This window comes from Schistocerca piceifrons, chromosome X (genome assembly GCF_021461385.2).
Source record: "Schistocerca piceifrons isolate TAMUIC-IGC-003096 chromosome X, iqSchPice1.1, whole genome shotgun sequence".
In the NCBI taxonomy this organism is placed as follows: domain Eukaryota; kingdom Metazoa; phylum Arthropoda; class Insecta; order Orthoptera; family Acrididae; genus Schistocerca; species Schistocerca piceifrons.
Genome location: NC_060149.1, coordinates 2417181 through 2435529, shown reverse-complemented (window position 1 = coordinate 2435529; position 18349 = coordinate 2417181). Strand labels below are relative to the sequence as shown.

The 18349-nt window shown below is 40.7% G+C and overlaps 1 protein-coding gene across 1 annotated transcript in view; it reads left to right on the top strand.

The window, feature by feature from the left end:
• Positions 1 to 9664: 9664 nt before the first annotated feature.
• Positions 9665 to 18349, top strand: part of LOC124721371 (src substrate cortactin) — a 135403-nt gene continuing 126718 nt past the window's right edge. The window contains exon 1 of the mRNA XM_047246304.1: positions 9665 to 9722. The gene's annotated coding sequence lies outside the window, so the exon portion shown is untranslated. The remainder of the gene's footprint in view (positions 9723 to 18349) is intronic.

The window sequence follows — 18349 nt, the reverse complement described above, 5'->3', positions numbered from 1 at the left end:
GTTTAAGCGCGTGCCTTTCGGCTTCCTCTCATTGTGTCTAGGCTGTCTTGCCTAGACACAAGATTTTTGGCAACTCGGATACAAACGGTCGTATTGCTCTAATTTACTTGTGTCATGGCTTCGCCACAATCTCCAGATGTACTGTCCGAATTTTATCGCTTGCAGAATCAGCAGACGCAGGCCTTATTGGATGCCCTTGGACAGCTCGTCCAGGGTCAACGTGCAATGCGAAACGGTGCGGCCGCCGCCGCTTCACCGCTACCGCAGCCACAACACGCAGTTGCACCACCTTTTCGTCAATTTGATGCGGCAATGGAAAGCTGGACGGAGTGGTCACGCCAATTTGGATTCCATCTCGCCGCCTACAGAATTCAAGGTAATGAACGGCGGCCTCACTTATTGTCATGTGTCGGCGTCCAGATGTACCGTGTGATAGTGAAATTGTTTCCCTGCCGCGACGTAGCAACTCTGTCCTACGAAGAAATTTTGTCTGCATTGGATGCATATTTTAAGGAATCAGTCAATGTAGTTGCAAAACGTATACGTTCTTTCATACAAAACGTACAGCCGGTCAAACTAATCGGGAGTGGGTTGCAACTTTGCAAGGCCTTACTAGGGATTGTGCTTTTCAGTGTGAATGTGGACTCCCTTATTCAGATACTATGGTGTGTTATGCAATTGCACAGAACGTTACTGATGTTCGTATAAGGGAACAGATTTTGAAACTAGTCAATCCCTCCCTTCAACAAGTGATAGACATATCGGATAGGCAAGACACACTTGACTTTGCTCAGGAATCATTTGAAACTTCGCCAGCCGTGTGTCACATTAACCTGCCCGCCGGGCGAGCTGCACGGAACTGTAAACAGCCCTCGCGCTCGTCCGCGCAGCTGCCGCCAAGCTCTCAACCACATGTCCCGCGGCAGCAAGCAAATGCAGTGCTAAAATCATGCCCGCGGTGTGCAACCAGACATTCGCGTGAGAATTGCCCATCACGCCAAGCTATTTGCTTTTTCTGTAATAAAAAAGGACATGTTCGGAGTGTTTGCCAGAAAAAGGTCAGATCGGACATTCACAACGATTCCAGGCCCTTTGCTTCACGCCGGAATCGGAATCGAACCAAGAATACTCAGGCTCGTGAACCTTCGCCCATGGACATTCATGTAGTTAATTCTACTCCGCCCAGTGCTACTCTCTCTAAACGTGACTGTGTATGTCCCACAAAAAGTGTGCGTCGACGTCGCCGGAAATCACGTCAATTAGCAAGTGATTCTGTACCAGTGTCTGTTCACGTTGTACCAGACATTCGTGCAGGACAATAAACTTTTTGTAGATTTGGACATTCATGGGAACGTGATCCCATTCCAGCTCGATACCGGAGCTGCAGTTTCATTGCTCAATAAAGACACGTACAAACAATTGGGCACACCTCCGTTGCATGCCGCAAATGTTAAGTTAAATAGTTATTCAGGACAGCATATCCCAGTGTTAGGACAGTGCAGCCTTCTTGCAACATACAAGGGACAAACAAAACTTGTGTCTTTTTACGTCCTTCGTTCTTCTTCGGCTGTGAACTTGTTTGGTTTAGATTTATTTCAGTTGTTTAACTTGTCTCTAGTCAATCTGGTCCTGCCAGTGAACCAGACTGTGCCTTCAGCCAGTGTTTCTCGTCTATGTGAAGAATTTGCAGACATTTTTGCACCGGGCCTTGGTTGCGCTAAGAACTATAAAGCACATTTGGAACTGTAAGTAAACGGGCAACCGAAATTTTTCAGAGCGCGCAATGTTCCTCACGCATTGCGTGATGAGGTCGCAAGAACATTAAACAATTTAGAATCACAAGGTGTGATTGAACGTGTGTAGGCTTCTCTCTGGGCATCACCCTTAGTAATTTTGCCAAAACCTTCCGGAAAATTGAGACTTTGTGTGGACTTCAAAGCTACAGTGAATCCACAACTAGTGATTGCAACTTTTCCTTTACCCCGCCCGGAAGATCTTTTTGACAAACTGTGCCCGGGTAAATATTTTTCGAAGTTGGACCTAGCAGATGCGTACTTGCAAATACCAGTGGACGACGAATCCCAGCGCGTCTTGGTGGTTAAACGCATCTTGGTTTGTACCAGTTCAGAAGACTGCCATTCGGGTGTGCATCCGTCCCTGCATTGTTTCAGCAATATCTACAAACTGTTTGTGCCTCGGTCCCTACTGCAGTAAACTATCTGGACGATATTGTGATCTCCGGAAAGACAGAAGAAGAACATTTCGCCAATCTCAGAACATTATAAAAGGTCTTGCGACAAAATGGTCTTCGCTTGCGGAAGGACAAATGTGTGTTTTTTGCTCGTGACTTACCATATTTGGGACATGTAATCAATGCACAAAGCATACATCCGAGTCCAGAGCACCTCCGTGCCCTACAAGACTTGCCTTCGCCGCAGAATTTGAAGCAGCTACAGAGTGTGTTGGGAAAAATTAATTATTATAATAATTTTGTTCCACATGCCTCTTCCATTTCAGTTCCGCTTCATCACTTACGCCATAAAGGTGTTCCATTTGTCTGGACGACGGAATGCGAACGCGCCTTTCGCCAGTTGAAATCGGCGTTGCTTTCACATACTTGCCTTACGCCATTCGATCCCCGGAAACCCCTTTTGTTTATGGTAGATGCATCGGATTTCGGGATCGGTGCTGTGCTTGCGCACAAAGATGGATCGCATGATCGCCCTATTGCCATTGCGTCCAAATTGCTCTCGTCTGCGCAAAGAAATTATTCACAGATCGAGAAAGAAGCTTTGGCTCTCGTCTTTGGTGTTACTAAGTTCCATGATTTCTTGTATGGTCGTCACTTTACCATCATCACAGACCACAAACCATTGACGTCACTTTTCCACCCGAACAAGCCTGTACCTCCACGTACAGCGCAGAAATTCATTCGCTGATCTATTTTCCTCTCGCAGTACCGCTACGATATCTTGTATCGGTCCACTGCTAAGCACGGAAACGCTGATGCGTTGTCCCGTTTGCCTGTTGCTGAGGATAGAGCATTCGATTCCTCCGAACCTGCTTGTATGTTCATTGATTCGGAAACCGATGACGTGGTCGAATCGTTTCCGATTGATTTTCGTCGTGTAGCTACAGTCACAGTTGCTGACCCTGTCCTTGCTACCGTTTTGCGTTTTGTTGCTACACAATGGCCCTTATCAAAGTCACGGATAGAGGATCCGTTGGTTCGCCGATATTTTGCTCACACGGAGAGACTTTTTGTTCGACGTGGTGTGTTGTTGTTGCGTTCCGATAGTGATCAGTCTCGGGTCGTGGTCCCACGTTCGTTACAGTCCTCTGTCTTACGGCTTCTCCACCAAGGACATTGGGGTATAGTGCGAACGAAACAACTTGCTCGTCAGCACTGTACTTGGTTCGGAATCGATGCTGCAATTACGAATATGTGCTCTTCTTGCATGGCGTGTGCCGAACAACAATCTGCACCACTGCGGAAATTCTTTGCATGGCCGAAAGCCACTTCCCCTTGGCAACGCATTCACATCGATTTTGCTGGTCCATTCTGGAATGTTCTATGGTTGGTTGTGGTGGATTCATTCAGTAATTTTCCTTTTGTTGTCCGGATGTCTTCCACGACGTCATCTGCCACCATCCAAGCGTTATCCGCTATCTTTTGCATTGAAGGTCTTCCACAGACTATTGTTTCCGACAATGGCCCACAATTCATGTCCGCAGAATTCCAGTCATTCTGCAAGGCCAATGGTATTCAACATCTGACATCCGCGCCGTTTTCGCCTCAGTCAAACGGTGCCGCTGAACGATTGGTCCGGACTTTCAAGTCGCAGATGTTGAAGTTGAAAGAGTCGCATTCTCGGGAGGACGCGTTGTTGCTCTTTTTGTCTTCGTATCGCTCTCAGCCCCGAGATGGTCGCTCGCCGGCTGAGTTGCACCACGGTCGTCCTCATCGAGCCTTGATGTCTTTGCTACATCCGCCGCATCAGGTTCCTGTGCAGTGGCAGACTCCTGCTTTTGCTCCAGGCGACGTTGTCTACTATCGCAACTATCGAGGTTGACGGCGTTGGCTCGCAGGGCGCATTCTTCGCTGCCTCGGCCGCGGTATGTATCTGGTTTTGGGGGCCACTGGTGAGGTGCGTCGGCATCTCAATCAGCTGCGCCTCTGTCGTCGCACGGGTTCTGCCGCTCCCCGTCTGCTTTCAGCGACGGTGCCGTCCGGTCAGCGCCCTGGGGACCCATCTACTGGCTCGCCTCATCCCCAGGTGTTACCGACGCTGCCTTCCATTTTGCCCCACGGCGATGCGCCGCCACCGCCGCCGCCGCCGCCTGTTCTCCCGCCGGCGCCGCCCGCAGTGGACGCTTCGCTGCACCCGCCAGGCGCCTCCCTGGGTCACGCGCAGCCGTTCGCTTCCCGTGACCAGCTGTCCTCCGACGTGGAACTCTTGCCCGCTCCGGACCGGATGTCGTCTTCGCACGTCGGGTACCCCGACGCGATGGAGGTCGAATCTTCGGCCCCTCCTGTCTCTTTACGGGCGCATACACCGCATGTTTGCGTCCACCCTGGACTAGGTTTTCAGGCGTTTCCTAGCTCCCCTCGGACCGAAGGGCAGGGTGCGGGTGGCACAGCCTCGCCTGTTGTTAGGCTCCCCACCTCGTCGCATACGTCAACATGGGGTCCTCCCCACGGCGGGCGGAAGCCTTATAACACAACCGTTCGCCGATTTGCGGGGGAGGAATGTGGTGTCACCGCCAGACACCACACTTGCTAGGTGGTAGCTTTTAAATCGGCCACGGTCCGGTAGTATACGTCGGACCCGCGTGTCGCCACTGTCAGTGATGGCAGACCGAGCGCCACCACACAGCAGGTCTAGAGAGACGTACTAGCACTCGCCCCAGTTGTACAGACGACTTTGCCAGAAGGGGATCACTGACAATTACGCTCTCAATTGCCGAGACGATAGTTAGTCTAGCCTTCAGCTACATTTGCTACGACCTAGCAAGACGCCGTATTCAATTGCTAATTAATATTATGAAGCATGTATCATCAAGAGCGATGTTCTACAATTATGGATTAAAGTTAAGTATTCCAGAAGCTACGTACTTTTCTTTATAGCATTCATTACGTATCCTGTTTCAGACCTCACGCCAGCCTGCGTGAGTTTAAGCGCGTGCCTTTTGGCTTGCTCTCATTGTGTCTAGGCTGTCTTGTCTAGACACAACATGATTAATATGATGTATTATTACTACTGCTACTATTATTACTACTGCTACTATTACTATTATTATCATCATCATCATCATTATTATTATTATTAACATTGTATAGTACTACTAAATGTATGACTATTGTGTTATCACTATTATTTTAGTGTACATATCTACTTATACTGCACATGCATAGTCATGTAATTATATTTATGGTTTTTTGTATTGAACACACTTACGAAGCCAACTGTATGAAAACATAGCGAAAGGCAAATAAAGATTCTATTTTATTCAATATTCCAATTTAAAAGAAAATTATAAAATTTTCATCAGCAAAAGGAAATTTTCACCAGATTTCAACCCAAGTAGTGTTGATTATATCTACTGTATCTTGGAGACTGAGTAAATATTCGTTAGCCGTATATGAGAATTAAAAATTGTTATCTTTGTCAGTTGTCCAGGTGAAAATAGAATCGACAAAGACTTGCTTGAGAATCTCGTTTGGTTATCATTCCTGGAGGCAATCTGATGATGATGTATCATTGAATGAAGGCACTGAATTTTCAATGGTTCTAAGCAGAATATTAACCCTTGCAGCTGGTTTTTCACTGTTCATTTCCTCACTAAACACTACAGATATAGCAAGGTGCAAAATAATATCATTGTAGATACCTAAGGAGTCTCAGCCTGGTCCTAATGGGCCTCAGGTTTTTTAACAACATGTAAAACGAAAAGAAAAACGTATGATCTGAGAACAAGTACATCAAAATTGTAAAAATTACGAAAGATTAGATTAGATTAGTACTTGGTCCATAGATCATGAATACAACACCTCATAATGATGTGGAACGTGTCAGGTTAATAAAAGGTGTCTATACAAGATATTACATTACACAAAATATTACATGACACTTAATATTTTTAATTTTTTTTTGTGGGGGTTGGGGAAATTACCCACTTACTATATCCAAAAATTCATCTAATGAGTAGAAGGAGTTGTCATTAAGAAATTCTTTTAATTTCCTTTTAAATGCTATATGGCTATTTGTCAGATGCTATTGGGTAAGTGACCAAAAACTTTTGTGGTAGCATAATTTACCCCCTTCTCAGCCAAAGTTAGATTTAACCTCAAGGTTAAATCTAACTTTGGCTCAGAATGGGGTAAATTATGTGTAGCCATGCTATTACTTTTGAATTCGTTCAGATTCTTAATAACAAATTTCATAAGTGTATATATATATATATATATATATATATATATATATATATATTTATTTATTGTGATGCTACAGTGAAGATCTCTAGCTCTTTAAATAAGTATCTGCAGGGTGATATTGGATGAGCTCCAGCAATTATTCTGAGTACACGCTTTTGTGCAATGAACACAATTTTACTCAATAATAAGTTACCCCAGAATATGATGCCATACGAAAGCAGAGAATGAAAATAGGCGTGGTAAGCTAATTTACTGAGATGTATAGCGCTAAAATTTGCAATGACCCGAATTGCATAAGTAGCTGAACTCAAACATTTCGGCAGATCTTCAGTGTGTATTTTCCAGTTCAACCCCTCATCAATGCATACATCTAGAAATTTTCAATATTTTACCTTAGCTACCGATTTCTGATCGAAGTCTATATTTATTAATAGTGTCATTCCATTTACTGTGTGGAACTGTATGTACTGTGTTTTGTCAAAGTTTAATGATAGCCCATTTGCAGAGACGAATTTAATGATTTTCTGAAAAACATTGTTTACAATTTCACCAGTTAATTCTTGTCTGTTGATTGTGATAGCCGTACTTGTATCATCACCAAAAAGTACCAGTTTGCATCTTCGTGAATATAGAATGGCAAGTCATTAATATATGTTCAGAACAGCAGTGGACCTACGTCTGAACCTTGCAGCACCCCATTCTTGATTGTTCCCCAGTTTGAGAAATCACCAGTTTTTTTGCATATTATGTGAACTGCTTATTTCAACTTTCTGCGCTCTTCCAGTTAGGTATGATTTAAACCATTTGAGCGCTGTCCCATTCATACCACAGTACTTCAGTTTATCTAGAAGTATTCTATCATTTACACAATCAAAAGCCTTTGAGAGATCACAAAGAGTACAAACGGGTGACTTCCGGTTACTCAGAGCATTTAATATTTCATTAGTGAAAGTATATATAGCATTTTCTGTTGAAAAACCTTTCTGGAAACCAAACTGACATTTTTTTAAAACTTTATTTTTACAAAGGTGTGAAGGTACTCTACAATTAAATACTTTTTCAAGAATTTTGGATAAGGCAGTCAGAAGAGAGATTGGGCAGTAGTTGTTGACATCAGACATATCCACTTTTTTATGCAGCGTTTTACCAATGGCATACTTCAGTCTATCTGGGAAAATACCCTGCTTCAGAGAGCTATTACATATGTGGCTAAGAATCCCACTTATCTCTTGGGAACAAGCCTTTATCATCCTGCTGGAAATGCCATCAATTCCATGTGAGCTTTTATTCTTGAGAGAGTTTATTATCTTCCTAATTTCAGAAGGAGAGGTGGGTGGAATTTCAATTGTATCAATTGGTGTGGGTAAGGCCTCTTCCATTAACGGCGTTGCTTCTTCTAATGAACATTTAGATCCTATTTTCTCTACAACATTTAAAAAATGATTATCCAAAATGTTTTCAACTTCCGGCTTGTTGTTTGTCAAGTTTCCATTCACTTTGATGGTAATGCTGTAATCCTGTACTCTTGGTTGCCCTGTCTCCCTTGTAATAATATTCCAAATTGTTTTGATTTTGTTATCAGAGGTATTACTCTCAGACATGATGCACATGCTTCTGGACTTTTTAAAAACCTTCCTTAATGTAGCACAGTAGTTTTTATAATATTTGGCTGTTTCTGGGTCATTACTCTTCCTTGTTGTTAGATACAGTTCCCTTTTGTGGTTACAAGATATTTTTATTCCTTTAGTAAGCCAGGGTTTTTTGCATGGTTTCTTATAATTAGATTTAACTACTTTCTTGGGGGAAACAGTTTCCAAATTCTCTTACAAGTGTATCATGAAATAAGTTATATTTTAAATTAGCATGGAGTTCCTTGTACACCTCATCCCAATATAACTGCTGAAGATTTTCTCTGAAATTTCTAATTGTTGAGTCATTAATTGAATGCACAACTTTGGAGGATAGTTTTGAATTACTGAATGGAGCTACGTCATATACTGTAACTAGCTGAGTACCATGATCAGAAAGGCTATTCTCAACAGGACCAGAATTTATGTTTTTAAACTTATTGGTCTATAAAAGTGTTATCTATCAATGTACTGCTGTCCTTTACTACCCGAGTAGGAAAGTCAATGACAGATGCCAAATTGAAAGACATGAGCAAGACTTCAAGGTCATTCTTCCTATTACACTCTTTCAGTGAATCAACATTGAAGTCTCCACAAATAGTAATTTTCTTTCCCCTATCTGACAGATAGCACAATAAGGCATTCAAGTTTTCCAGGAATAAATGAAAGTTTCGTGAAGGGGACCTATATACTGTTACAATTATAAAAGAGCCCTCCTTCAGTTTAAGTTGACAGGCACATGCTTCTATATGTTCCTCTAGACAAAACTTTTTTGTATCTAAGCTTATTACACAGTGATAACTTTTGACATATATGGCAACTCCTCCTGTCACCTTATTCTCTCTATTCATATGTGCAGCTAGTTTATAACCACTGATATTTACCTTTTCCATATCAGACACAATGTGATGCTCAGACAGGCATAGTGTATCTATTACATTATCAGATTCAATGTCATCTAAACAAACCAGGAGATCATCTACTTTATTCTTCAATCCCGGAAATTAAATTAATGGTTCACATAGTTGCCCCGTTTCCACCAAGCTTCCCTGTGCAACATGGCTTCGTGATATTTTTAAACATAAATGAAACGTAATATTTAAATCTATAAATGATTCTGAATGACAATTATTTGCTCTGTGAAACGAAACATGTAGTTTTTACTCAGATGTGAATGAATGAACAGGCCACGACATTTTATCGTATACCGTACTAAAAAAAAAATCATAGCCTTCAAGACGAAAGAAAAGACGTCAATACCCATTCGTAAGCGCCTCAAAATGATGAAAATGGTCAAAATAGTCATTGTTAAATGTCGTTTGCGTACAATTCAGAGGCATAATAAAACACCGTAAAGAGTTCAGCTTTCTGCCTGTTTCGTCTCCTTCACTTGTTGTTTCGGATTCTCTTTTAAATTCGTGGTTAAGAATTTTGTGATTCTGAAAACTTTCAAAACAAGTATATTTATCGTTCAGTGCGCCTTTAAAATAAATTATTTAGGTTTTTTGTCATTTGTTGTTGCTTATAACAATAGTTTCTTTCGCTGAAATGTTACGAATATCGACTAATCGGAACACCAGCGATTTTTTTTATGTCTGACGGAGACAACATGTGGGTTGTGTATCTATGTAAGCAGTAGGTGTGTTTCGAGTTTGAATGTGAGTAAATGCTTGCAAATGATGCTAGCAGTTGATTACTGATAAAAAGTTCTGTAATTTTCTGATCTGTGCTCATTAAATGTTGTTTTCTTTTCCATAAAGCAGCTCCCATTGCCGAATATTGCATAGTTTTTTGGGAAATACTACTGTCAGCTTACAAAACATTCATCTGTCATGACAGTGACATAAGTAAATATTAAGAGTACTTGAAACATACATGTTTCATGCTTTGTTGTGTACAAATGTGCATCTGTTGCAAATGTTTAATCATAAGATAAGACACCTGAAAATATAATTGAATGACAGACGAAATGAAGACAAATAACTATGACTTCCCCTTCATAATCGAATCAAAAATTGTGGCACGTTTAAAGGTGTATTGCGGCTCGTAAATATACCTGTACGAGTAGTGTTAACTTCTGACATTCTGGCACATCTCTAGTTCAGAATTTAATACTCAAAAGGAACGATGTTTTTGTCATATCTGTAGGTCTCTCTATGGTGAACTGGTTTGCGTCGTGGAAATACGTGCCTTTAAACCCTTGTGATTCCCAGGTGTAACTTCTTGTTGCCATCTGTTAACAATGAAACGAACTGTCAACTGACTGAATGATATGGAATCTAATATTCACTTCTTTCCAGCATGCTGGTATTTAATCAGTATGGTCGTTCTCTGGCGATTTTTCGGACATCAGAGACATCCACCAAGCGAAGTGGCACAATGATTAATACACTGGGCTCCAAACCAGGAAGACTGGGCACCAACTGTGTGTCAAGCATCCAAATTCAGATTATCTGTGGTTCAATAGGATTATTTGCTGTGAATTCAAGGATTTTTTTAACAGTGCCGCAAACAAATTACACCCACATTCTTGTCCAATCTTAACTTGTTACTAATGACATCAGATTGATGAGTTGATATAGACTCAATATAATGTTCCATCTATACCTTTTCATCCATTATTTTCCAGGGTTCTGTTACAGCCAATGCAGAGAGTAAAATGTCACACTCAAAGTGAAAAGTGTTAAGATTACGTTTGCTAATAGATATATATTCTACCAGAATTCGTGGCTTCCACAAATCACATTAGGCCAGTGGTTGTTAACTTGGTCCCTAGCTCTCAGTAGTGGGCATTCCAGGTTACATGGTAGGCAGCAGTGGTTTCTAAAACATTTTCATTCGGTTTGCATATTACGTGCTTAACTTGCTGAAACTCAGCTTTATAAATTTTATAAACTAAAGTTACTCTCCTACTTTATATGCAATTACTGTGGAACTGATCGGTGGTTAAAAAACTTTAATATTAATAGAATGCAAAAGTGGGCAGTGGGTAAAAAAAAGGTTGACTATCCCTGCATTATACAATTCTTTGAAAAAGGCATACTTGATTCCCTTCCTTAATGTGAACTCGTGTTCTGTCACAAATGACCACAATGTTGTCAAAACATTAAACCCAAATCTCCCTTTCTCAAACCACAAGGTAGTAATTTCTAAAGCTTTCCCTATAATGTAGAAGATACTATTTTTATTTTATTTGGCATCAAAGAATGATTACTTGTTTATTAAAACTGTTGGGAATGTAGTCACCATGCCCGTTTTGAATTTTCTATTCTGCTGATACAATCAAAGTGAACCACTTTTCACGTGTTAACTGTGCAGATTTTCCCAAATCTGAGTCAAATGATTTTTTTGTAGAATGATATCCTAGACAAATGGTAATCATTTTGTACCAATTCCTTCTGTAACCTACATTGCATACTCTATCTTTTACTAACTTGATGAGTCAAGGTGTCTTTTCTGTAAAAAATGGAATAATTACAGTGTGCACAGAAGCATTTAAACAGTCATTCATTTGGCATTTTGTGTGAAAATGGAATGGGAAGACACCCTAATGTTGGTATAATTGGAAGTACCCTTTGTTGCACGGTTCAGTGGTTTTCAGAGTTTACTACTAGAACTAGAATATAGACATAGATTGTTTTCTTTCTTTGTCAGCTATACTAGCAGACTGATTCACAGAGAACCTTGCAGATGAATAAAAGTGTCATGCCCATGACACCATAAGTTACTGCCCTGTCAGTCTCTAAACTTTTAACTGAAATAACTTTGTTTTTACTAACGATTCTTCTTTGCATCTTATCAGAAAACTATCTCAAACAAGTAGTTTGATAACCCACACAAGATGGACCACAATAGTAGGTCATGCACAGCTGACTGCTATTAAGAAGGAATAGAATGCTTGTTTGATTAAAAGAATCTGACCAACAGGATATTCCAGATTACTGACAGGAGCAGTTCCTAACATTCAAGTTCAGATGTGGTGTTTTAAGTACACTGAATGAGCATATGCCATCCAGGATTTTAAGGGGAAAGGAATTGTACTATAGCACAAGAATTAACATTCTATCTGTGAAGACATTGTAAAGATAGAGCACAAGCTCACATTGGGAAAGGAAGAGGTAGAAAATTGACAATGACTTTGTTTAAGAAACTATCATAGCAGTTACATGAAATGATTGGGGGAAACCACAGAAACCCAAATATGGGCTCCTGGCTGGATTTTAACCTCAGTACTGAGTATGATTCCATTGCAGTAGATTTCTGTTACTGTAGTTACATGGTCTACATCATTTGGCTGATTTTTATAAAATGTTGTCAGATAGTTCAATTTGCAGAGTACTTATGCATAATTTTTATGGGAAAAAGACTGCATGCTGGCCATTCACAGATTAATAAATAATGCATTGGCTTCCTCTGTATAAGAAAGAAAATATTGGTATTCAGTACTATTCGTGCAACTAGTGATACACATAAATATAGTTTTTTCTTCTTCTTCCTTTCATGCACTATCCATTATTAATTAAAAATTCAGCAGTGAAATAGGAGTCATCCAGAAAAAGATATTTTAGACCAGGTTTTAAAATTATTATGCTGAAGGGTTAGACATTTTATGTTGTTAAAATGATGAAAGGCTTCTGTGGCTACATGTTAAAGTCCTTTCTGAGCCACTGACAGCCTTAATGGGCTGTAGTAGATCAGTTTTCATCTAGTGTTGTAGCTGTGGCTGTGACAATTCCTTCCAAGTGTGTTTGAGTATATTGAATGTGCATTTTGTGAAGAAGTTGTTAAAATACCTAACTTTTAGAAGAGATTTCTACCATGTATAACTCTCACAGCTCACTTTTGTACAGTTAGTACCTTTTTTTCTAAGTGATAAGTTTGATGAATAACCCCCAGAAAATTATGCAGTTATATGAAGAGTAAAAGCAGCTGAACCTAGTTATTTGAGAAGCTCAGTAGTATAATTTCTCTCAGTTCTAGTTTTCATCATTATGTGTGCCCAAAAATTTGTAGCATTGCACGCTGTTTATTACTGCCTCCTGTTCAAGTAGTACATTAATAGTTGGCACTATTATATTTGTAGGACAAAGCTAAATATGCTTTTTTCCAAATTTAAAGGTTAATCCATTTGCAGAGAGGCACTTGATAATTTCCAGAATGAATTTTCGCTCTGTAGTGGAATGTGCACAGATTTGAAACTTATTCGCATATTAAGACTCTGTGCTGGACTGGGACTTGAACTTGAGACCTTTTCCTTTAGGGCTACTGGGCAAGTGCTGTACCGACTGAGCTATCTAAGCACGACTCACAACCTACTCTCACAGTTTTACATCTGCTAGTACCTAATCTCCTACCTTCCAGACTTCAGAGAAGTTCTATATGCCTTGTGGAACTAACATACCTGGAAGAAAGGATATTACAGACACATGGCTTAGCCACAGCCTGGAGGATTTTTTCCCCGAATGCATTTTAATTCTGCAGCTAAGTACGCACACTGATTTGAAATTTTCTGGTAGATTAAAACTAAGTGCCTTGCCACTGGGACTCAAACCTGGGACCTTTTGTTTCTCACGAGCAAGTACTCTACTGTCTGAACTATCTAAGCATGACTCATGGCATGCCATCACAGTGAGGTACGCAGGAGAACTTTCTTGAAGTTTGAAAGATAAAAGAGGGGGTACTGGCAGAAAAAAAGATGTGAGGGTGGGTTGTGAGGTGTGCTCAGTCGGCTTAGTTGATAGAATATTTGCCTGAGAAAGGCAAAGGTCCCAGATTTGAGACCTGGTCTGGCACACAGATGTTAAAACTTTCAGGAAGTTTCACTTGACAATTGTTTGAAAAGTGTAGTTAATACTTTCTTTTCTTCCGGTATAATTTTAATATTATTCAGCATTTTTTTTTTTCATTATTTTTGTTAATTGCATTTCAAATCAGTTGTTTGAATAACCATCAGTTCCATTGACTGTGTTGTCAAGGAACATTACAGATCACTATGATGTGATAATCTGTGCAGAATCTTGTTGAAATAGGGATTAGCGTCGTGAACTTAGTTCAACATGGAATCTCACTTTAGCAGCCATAAGCTGAGAGCATGCCGAGCAGTGGACAGTATGAGGAATGGAGGAGTGCCCATGCAGAGATTTCTATGAAGCCTCTACCCTTCCCATATCCAGCCTCTCTGCCTGCCAAACAAGACACTAGCACCCACAGCTAGGGGGAGAAGGCTGTCGACCCTCATATATAAATAGGTGGGACATCCATAGTATTTTGACACTTCACCAGAAGATGATGGAGTCTGACTGTCACTGAATGCCAGTGTTCCAGCTCTGCCACTTGGGTAGAAACCTGAGAGTTTTCATACTCATGGAAATTGATTCTGACCATAGAAGCCTCCATATAAAATAAAAGAATAGTCTGTGAGAAGAATTATGAGATCACTTAATCTCTGACAGTGCAAATCATTTCTCATTATATATTCACAAAATTTTTGTTTTGAGTTAGATGGCACACAGCAATTTTTGCATTCCTATATTTTTAAACTGTACTTCTACAAAACCTATACATCATGTATAGCATGTTTCTTTGCAGATATCAGTGGTATGAGTCTCCCTTTCATGTGTGATTGCTATCAGTATAGGCCTACCAAACATATGTGTGAGAGAAAATATTGGGTTTTCGATTTCGACTTGATCTTTTGTAGGAAACCATAACATTTATGGATGAAGCAACCACAGAATTTGTGAGGTGCTGCAAATGGCTACAAATGTTCTTTCTAAAGAGATTGTGCATGAAAACAAATGTTCAAACTGATTTTTCATAATTCTCTTGAATTTGTCTTATGACTATAAACACACACACAAAATTCTGTTTTAAGGCTAGTACAAACTTCTAAATTTCATTAAAGGGGTTCTCATTTCAAGTACTATCTTAACTTCAATGTAGCATCCATATTGAACTGAATGGAAGGGGCATAACTGATGAGTCACTGGTAGAAAGCGTATTTAACAATTATTTCTTAAATCCAGAATGAGATTTTCACTCTGCAGTGGAGTGTGCGCTGATATGAAACTTCCTGGCAGATTAAAACTGTGTGCCCGACCGAGACTCGAACTCGGGACCTTTGCCTTTCGCGGGCAAGTGCTCTACCATCTGAGCTACCGAAGCACGACTCACGCCCAGTACTCACAGCTTTACTTCTGCCAGTATCTCGTCTCCTACCTTCCAAACTTTACAGAAGCTCTCCTGCTTTCTTAAATACTGTAGAAAGCATAGGGACAAACTGTTCAAAAGAAAAATCACAGCAATGTGTTGAAAAGCCAACACTCATAAATTCCAAGAATATGGATGTATCAGTAACTTCTCTTTCTGAAATTAAGAAAATTATACACACTCTCAAAAAAAAAGTTCATCTGGTTTGGTGGTGTTTCCAATAAAGTACTAAAGATTTGTTCCCGTCTTATAAGCCCAGTCTTATCTGAAATACATCGTGCATCATTAACTCAAGGATTTTTCCAGACAGACATAAATATGCCTTATTAAAGCCCTGTTTAAGAAAGGTTATAGGAGAGATGCCAATAACTACCGACTTGTTTCACTACTGGCATTGTTTTTCAAATTTTTTGAGAAAGTGATATATTCTAGAACAGTATCTCACCTGAGCAACAATAATATTCTCAGCAAATCACAGTCTGGATTTCAGAAGAGTTTCTGTACTGGGAATGCTATTTACTTGTTCACTCACCAACTTTTGCAAGCATTAAGTAATAAAACAGTGCCAGTTGGTATTTTCTGCTAGTTTGTGGTACCCTCCATTTGTAATGCTGGAATTCAATATGATGTTGGCCTAACCTTAGACTTGATGACAGCTTCCACTCTCACACGCATAAATTCAATCAGGTGTTGGAAGGTTTCTTGGGGAATGGTAGCCCATTCTTCACAGAGTGCTGCATTGAGGAGAGGTATCGATGTCAGTCAGTGAGGCCTGGCACAAAGTTGGAGCTCCCAAACATCTCAAAGGTGTTCTATAGGGTTCAGGTCAGGACTCTATGCAGGCCAGTCCATTACAGGGATGTTATTGTCATGTAATCACTCCGCCACAGGCCATGAATTATGAATAGATGCTTGATCATGTTGAAAGATGCAATCACCATCCCCGAATTGCTCTTCAACAGTGGGAAGCAAGAAGGTGCTTAAAACATAAATGTAGGCCTGTTCTGTGATAGTGCCATGCAAAACAACAAGGGGTGCAAGCCTCCTTCATGAAAAACATGACCACACCATAACACCACTGCCTCTGAATTTTACTGTTGGCACTACACACGTTGCCAGATGACGTTCACTGGGCATTTGCCATATCCACACCCTGCCATCGGATCGCCACATTGTGTACCGTGATTCGTCGTGCCACACAATGTTTTTCCACTGTTCACTCATCCAATGTTTACTCTCCTTAACTAAGCGAGGCGTTGTTCGGCATTTACCGGCATGATGTGTGGCTTATGAGCAGCCATTCAACCATGAAATCCAAGTTTTGTCACCTCCTGCGTAACTATGATAGTACTTGCAATGGATCATGATGCAGTTTGGAATTTTTATGTGATGGTCTGGGTAGATGTCTGCCTATTACACTTTGTGACCCTCTTCAACTGTCAGCGGTCTGTCAGTCAACAGACGAGGTCAGTCCGTACGCTTTTGTGCTGTACGTGTCCCTTCACATTTCCACTTCAGTATCACATCAGAAACAGTGGACCTAGGGATGTTTAGGAGTGTGGAAATCTCGCGTGCAGACATATGACGCAAGTGACACCCAATCACCTGACCACATTCAAAGCTTATGAGTTCTACGGAGTGCCCCATTCTGCTTTCTCACAATGTCTAATGATTAATGAGGTCACTGATATGCAGTACCTGGCCATAGGTGGCAGCACAATGCACCTAATATGAAAAATGTATGTTTTTGGGGTGTCTGGATACTTTTGATCGCATAGTGTATCTAAAGCATTTGACTGTTTGTATCACAGTATTCTCCTAGATAAAGATAAATTGGAGGTTTGTGGAGTTGATGGCATAGCCAACCAATGGTTAATGTAGTATCTAACCAAAAGAATGCAGGAAGCTGTACGTAGTAATTCAACCATTGTACTCCTGGACATTATTCTGACTGGTAAGAAATCACATATGGTGTTCCCCAAGGCTCAGTTTTAACTCCATGTTGTTTCTCATTTGTGTAAACTACCTTCCATCTAACATACAACAAGCAAGAGTTAGTTCTTATTGTGGATCTACATCTACATCACTACTCTGCAATTCACATTTAAGTGCTTGGCAGAGGGTTCATCGAACCACAATCATACTATCTCTCTACCATTCCACTCCCGAACAGCGCGCGGGAAAAACGAACACCTAAACCTTTCTGTTCGAGCTCTGATTTCTCTTATTTTATTTTGGTGATCATTCCTGCCCATGTAGGTTGGGCTCAACAAAATATCTTCGCATTCGGAAGAGAAAGTTGGTGACTGAAACTTCGTAAATAGATATCGCCGCGACGAAAAACGTCTTTGCTTTAATGACTTCCATCCCAATTTGCGTATCATATCTGCCACACTCTCTCCCTTATTACGTGATAATACAAAACTAGCTGCCCTTTTTTGCACCCATTTGATGTCCTCCGTCAATCCCACCTGGTAAGGATCCCACACCGCGCAGCAATATTCTAACAGAGGACGAACGAGTGTAGTGTAAGCTGTCTCTTTAGTGGACTTGTTGCATCTTCTAAGTGTCCTGCCAATGAAACGCAACCTTTGGCTCGCCTTCCCCACAATATTATCTATGTGGTCTTTCCAACTGAAGTTGTTCGTAATTTTTACACCCAGGTACTTACAAGGGAACCTCCCCATCGCACCCCCCCTCAAATTTAGTTATAATTTGGCACAGTGGATAGGCCTTGAAAAACTGAACACAGATCGATCGAGAAAACAGGAAGAAGTTGTGTGGAACTATGAAAAAATAAGCAAAATATAGAAACTGAGTAGTCCATGTGCAAGATAGGCAATATCAAGGCAAATGTGAACAGAGGAGCACCGTGGTCCCGTCGTTTGCGTGAGCAGCTGCGGAGCGAGAGGTCCTTGGTTGAAGCCTTCCCTCGAGTGAAAATTTTAATTTTTTATTTCCGGTTTACATGACAAACTCTTATGTTTTCATCACTTTTTTGGGAGTGACTATCACATCCACAAGAAAACCTAAATCGGGCAGGGTAGAAGAATCTTTTTACCTATTTGCGAAGTGT